The following is a 6677-nucleotide window of genomic DNA, read 5'->3' as shown; positions in this document are numbered from 1 at the left end:
TTGTTTCCTAGTTTCAGCTATTGTGAATAACTGCTGCAATGAACAGTGGCATACAAGTGTCTGCTTAAATCCTACTTTCAATTCTTTTGTGTGTATACCTAGGAGTGGTAATTCTATGTTTAACGTTTGAGGAACCACCAAACTATTTTCCACATCAACTGTACTATTTTATTAATATATTCCTACCAGCAATGTATGAGGGTTCCAATTTCTTCACATTCTCACCAACACTTGTTATGTTCTTTTCTTTTCTTAATACATTAACTGTCATGTGAATTGTATTTAATTCATGCTAGTTTTGAGCCTGAGGCCTTGTGAAGCATATGTAACTCAGACATCTCTTCACCTTGGGAGCCGTGAGAACTATTTTTCAAGTTGCATATAACTCATGCACAGAAAACAATAAAAATTAACAAATTTGTCATTAAATTAGAAAGGATTGTTTTATTTTCAAAGTTTTTATTCTATTTTTGTAATAGAACGCCATGGCCCCAAGGAAAAAAATTTTTTTTCTAGTGTGGCAGTCAATATGTTAATTATTGCCATTCTAGGATGTGTGAAGTATATGTCATTGTGGTTTTTGCATTTGCCTATTGAGTAATGACATTGAATATCTTTTCATATGCTTATTGGCCATTTGTATATCTACTTTGGTGAAATGTCTATTCAAGTCCTTTGCTCATATTTTGATTGGATTGTTTGTCTCTTTGTTGTTGAGTTGTAGGAGTTCTTTCTACATTCTGGATACTAATCCTTATTAGATATATGATTTGAAAATATTTTCTTCCACTCTGTCGATTGTATTTCCATTTTCTTGATAATGTCTTTTGATGCACTAAAGTTTTTAATTTTAATGAAGTCCATTTAATCTAATTTTTCTTTTGTTGCTTGTACTTTGGTGTCATATCTAAGAAGCCATTGTCAAATCCAAAGTCATGAAGATTTATCCCTACATTTTCTTCTAAGAGTTTTATGATTTTAGCCCTTATATTTAGGTTCTTGATCCATTTTGAGTTAATTTTTGTATGTGGTATGAGAAGGGCGTCCAAATTTTTTCTATGAAATAGGCAAATCCATGGAGGCAGAAAGTATATTAGTGGTTGACTAGGCTTGCCGGTATATAGCAGGAATAAAGAGTGACTGTTAATGGGTACAGGTTTCTTCTAGGGGTGATAAAAATGTCCTAAACTTGATAGTGGTGGTGGCTGCATAGCTCTGTCAACATACTAAAAACACTGAATTGTATACTTTAATAGGGTAGATTTTATGCTATGTGAATTTACTTCAATAAAGCTGTTATTAAAACAAACAAACAAAAAGAACAGCTGGAGGCCCATATGAGGGACAGGCCTGGCAGCCCTGCCTCCTGCTTCTAGGTGAGGAAACATGCTGGTCAGGAGCCCTCCTGTGGCTGTAAGCCGGACTCCTGCACTACCAGGGTCACGTTCTATTAATAAATTAAACTAAATCAAATAAGAGGACCTCTATCATGGCTTTCCCAGAGAGTCAAAGGCAGCTCAGCCGGCCTGGGACACAAGCCTTCTCCATGGGGCCACGTCTGCCTCTCCACAGTTTGGGTGGGACACATCTTCCTGTTTTTGATCTGGCTGGCAGAGGAGGGGGAATAATAACCAGGCTGCCCCTGCTCCTTAAAGCAACGAGCAAGATGCCTGCCTCCCTGAGCCTCCTCCAGGGACCAGAGTCTGCAGGCTGAGAGTCTTTGATTCCCAGGAAAAGCTGTTCAGCCAAACTTAGCACAAAATGGCAATTCAGAGGCTGAACTCTACCTAGCAACAAGATTAGCAGCTGATTTTGCAAGCTGGTATTTTTATCCCTGGGATGGGAACTGCTGAGAAGAGTGGCCACCTCCTGTTTCCCTGAGGAGCACTACTCCCTCCTGTGCCACCTGGGGACCCTGCCCACACCCCCCCCCCAGCTCCTCCTGGCCTCATGCCTGGCTCTGCCTTCCCTTCTGGCTTGCAGGGGTCTCTGATTCATAGGGATGCGGGTGGGACCTGACAGTCTCCTAGGGGAATGTCAGCCCTTAGTCCCGGGAGGAAGCATCAGATTCCAGGGCTCAGAGGCCCGAGTGGGTCTTTCCTCCTCTCCTCACTGTGTCCCTTTTCAGCATCCGTCTGTCTCCCACACCCCAGAGCCTTTGCACTTTCCATGCTGTGCCGCAATAGCACTTCTGGCACTTTTGGCCCCTCAGACAGAGGGATCTGTGGGGCCAGGGCTCCCTCTTCCCCATGGGCACAGAGTGGGCTTATGACAGCTGGATGAGGCTCTGTATCACTCCCTCCTGTTGTCTCCAGTTCATCCTTTCACCTCCCAGCTCTTCTCTGCCTGCCTTCTCACCACCCCTCACAATGGCCAGAACCTTCTGAGAACCTAAAGCCCCAGTTCCGTTTATGTGGGCTGCCATCCACCAAAACTGCCACCTTAGGGGCAATGGTTTTATAGAGAAGATACTGCGATGATAAAATCTCCCAGAGCTAGAATTCCAGTTCCAGAACAAGATGGTGTAGACTCACTTTTCCCAGATCCTCCGTCTCTGGACATAATTCAACAGACCCCCATAAAGTGACCCCGGAAGCTGGAAAAAAGGCAGACTGGCTAGGTACCTTGGGACTTGAGAACAACATGGTGGTGATTCTCTTGGGCTGTCTTTTTATCTCCCACCTTCCCTGGACTGGGCACAGAGAGCCCTGCAACCTAAACTGCCAAGAGGCATAGATACAACAAATGAACAAACAAACAAACTATAAGAAAAGGTCAAAGGACTGGGAAAGGGGAAGCCCGACAGAGCTAGGGCTTTGTACTTCACAGTTAGGACACTGAAGCGAGGGCCAATCAACCCACCAGGCAGTGTCGGTGGAGCCTGTGTCTCCCTGTCCTCCACCAAGTGCCATAAAAAAACCCCAGGCCCAGTGGAAGCACCTTCCACCGTCACAGCAGCAGCACCAGCACAGTACTGCGAGGGCTATGAAAACTAAATACACTGCCACTGGAACTACAACCCACAAAAGTAGTTCAGATCTATATGTTAAACCTAAAAAGGGTGACTGCTTGCTAAAATAGAAGACCTAAATAGGAGTAAGAGTCTCCTAATATAACAACCAAAGTGTCCAGGATAAAATCTAAAATTACTCATCATACCAAGAACCCGGAAAACCACAATAATGAATGAGAAAAACAATCAACGGATGCCAATGCCAAGATGAATCAGATGTTGGAGTTATCTGACAAAGAATTTAAAGCAGTCATCGTGAAAACATTTCAACAAGCAATTTCAAATTCACTCGAAACAAATGTAGAAATAGAAAAGCGTAGCAAAGTTTTATAAGTTTTTTATAAACAAATAGGAATTACAAAACTGAAAAATACACTAACCAAACTAAAAACTTTGCTGAATGAACTTAGTAGTAGAGTGGAGATGATAGAGGATAGAATCTGTAAACTTGAAGACAGATCGATAGAACTTACACATTCTGAACAACAGAGAGAAAACAGGCTGGAAAAAAATGAACAGAGGGATCTAGGAGACAAGACAGAAGATCCAACATTCATATCATCAGAATACCAGAAGGAGGGAAGAAGAAATGTGGGGCTGAAGAAATAATGACAGAAATAATATCTGAAAATACCCCAATTTTAACAAAAGACACAAATCTACAGAAGCTGAGAAAATCCCAAATAGCAAAAATCCAAATTGGTCCATACCAAGGCACATAATGATTAAACTTCTGAAAACCAGAGACAAAGAAAAAAATCTTTCAAACAGCCAGAGAAAAATGATACATTACCAATAGAGAAACAGTAACTCAAATGACAGTAGATTTCTCACCTGACACCACGGCAGTCAGAAGTCAGTGGCACAATATTTTTCAAGGGCTGAAAGAATAGAACTGTCAACTGCAAACTCCATAACCAGTGAAATTACCCTCTAGGACTGTAGGGGAAATAAAGACACCCCTAAAGGAAGAAAAACTAAGAGAATTTATTGTTAGCAGATCCATCCTTAAAGAACGGCAAAAGGAAGCTCTCCAAATATAAAGAAAAGGATAACAGAAGAAGGTTAGAACCTTCATCGAGGAAAGAAAAAAAATGGAAAGGATAAAAATAAGAGTAAATATAATAGACTATTCATCACTTTTGAATTTCTTTAATCATATTTTATGGCTGAAGCAAAAATACTAACACCACCCAATGTGGCTCCTCGACATAGAGGAAATACTTAAGACAGTTATATTTTAAGTTTTGGGAGGATAAGGAGACATTAATGAAAATGAGGTTTCTACACTCACTCAAAGTGATAAAATGTTGACATGAGCAGACGGTGACAAGTTATATATGTATCTGGTAATACCTAGAGCAACTGCTAAGAAAACTATACAACACAATTACCAAAAAATTACAAGTAAATTTAAATAGCATTGTAAAAAAGTTTCAAGAAATCTACATGAGGCAAGAAAAAAGAAACAAGAAGAATGAGAAACAAAGGGAACAAACAGAAATCAAATAATAAAATGGCAGTCTACTGCCTAACATATCAATAATTGTTTTAAATTTATATGGTCTAAATACACCAATTAAAGACAAAGATTGACAGAATGAATTTTAAAAAATGACCTAGCTATATGCCACCTATAAGAAAGTCACTTCAAAATAGATACACTGAAAGTAAAAAAAATGGAAAAATATATATTGTGTAAATATTTATCAAAAATATAATTTTTAAATTTTTATTAATATAGAAGGAGTGGCTACATTAATATAAGATAAAGTAGAATTCAGAGCAAAGAAAATTACTAGGGACAAAGATTGACGTTACATAATGATAAAATGATAAAATGATTACTCTACCAAGAAGGTATAGCAATCCTAAATGTGTATGAACAGATCTTCAAAATACATGAAGCAAAACTGATAGAGCTGAAGGAGAAATAAACAAATCCACAATTGTCTTAGTCTGTTTGTACTGTTATAACAAAATACCTAAGATTGTGTAATTTATAAACAACTGAAATTTATTTCTTACAGTTCTGGAGGTTGGGAAGTCCAAGATCAAGGCACTGGCATCTGGTGTCTGGTGAGGGCTTTCTTGCTGCATGTTCACATGGCAGTGGGGAGAACACTATGTCCTCAAATGGCAGATGGTGGAAGGACAAAAAGAGCCTATTAGTTCCCCCCAGCCCTTTTATAAGGTTGCTAATCTCATTGATGAGGGCTCTGCCCTCATGATTTAATCTCCTCCCAAAGACCCTCCCTCTTAATATTATCACATTGAGATTTAAGTTCCAACATGAGTTTTGGAGGGGACACAAACATTCATAGCAACAGTTATAGTTGGGGGCTTCAGGAATTCCACTCTCAGAAATTGATACAACTACTAAATAGAGAATGAAAAAGGATATAGAAGAACTGAACAACACCATTAACTAACAGGATCTGATTAATATTTATAGAACATTCCCTCCAACTAACAGTAGCAGAACACACATTGAAGCTGTGTGTTCCATTGACACTCACCAATACAGACCATATCCTGGGTCATAAAACTAAACTTAACAAATTTAAAAGAATTGAAATCACATAGATTATGCCCTCTGATGATAATATAATTAAAGTAGAAATCATTAAGAGAAAGACAGGGAAATCTCCAAACATTTGATAGGAAATTTAACAGCTTTCTTCTGAATAATCCATGGGTCAAAGACAAAGTCCCAAAGAAATTAAAAGATCTATAGAGAACTGAATGAAAACAATCAACATTTGTTGAATGCAACTAACAGTGCTGAGAGGGAAGTTTATAGCACTATGCTTACATTAGAAGAGGAAAGACCTCATATCAATAATCTAAGTGGCTACGCCAAGAGACTAGAAAAAGAAAAGAAAAGAAACCCAAAGCAAACAGAAGGGAGGAAATACAAATGACAAGAGCAGAAATCAAAGAAATTGAAAACTGGAAAACTATAGAGAAAAAGAATAAAACAAAAAAAGATTCTTCAAAGAAATTAATAAAATTGATAAACCTAGAGCAACAATGATAAAGATGAAAAGAGAGAAGACACAAATCATCTTTATCAGGAGTGAAACAGGGTATATCAGAACAGATCCTACAGCCATTACAAAGATAATAAGAGATTACTATGAACAGTTTTACATCCATAAATTCAACAATTTAGAAGAAATGGACCAATGTCTCAAAAATTACAAAGTACCAAACCCAAGCAAGATGAAATAGACAAATAGTCCTATAACAACTGAAGAAATTGAAGTTATAATTTTGAAATTCCTGAAAAGCAAATCTCCAGGCCCAAGTGAATTAAGAATTAACGCTAATTTCACACAATTTCTCCCACAAACTGAGAGGAAGGAATACTTCCCAACTTCTTTTATGAGGCCAGGATTACCCTGATATCAAATCAGAAAACACAGCATAAAAAAAGAAAACTAAACAGCAATTTCTCATGAACTTTTACACAAAAAATCCTCAACAAATCAAATCCAACAATATATAGACCAAGTGGGATTTCTTCCAGATACGCAAGGCTGGTTCAATATTTAAAAATCAATTATTGTAACTTACCATATCAACAGGCTAAAAAAGAAAAACATATGATTATATAAATTGATTCAGAAAAAAAAGGTGACGAAATTCAACACTCATTCAT

The sequence above is a fragment of the Propithecus coquereli genome, unplaced genomic scaffold, assembly GCF_000956105.1.
Source record: "Propithecus coquereli isolate 6110/MARCELLA unplaced genomic scaffold, Pcoq_1.0 Scaffold252, whole genome shotgun sequence".
Lineage (NCBI taxonomy): Eukaryota > Metazoa > Chordata > Mammalia > Primates > Indriidae > Propithecus > Propithecus coquereli.
The sequence above is the reverse complement of the archived record's forward strand: the minus strand, read 5'-3'. Positions refer to the sequence as shown.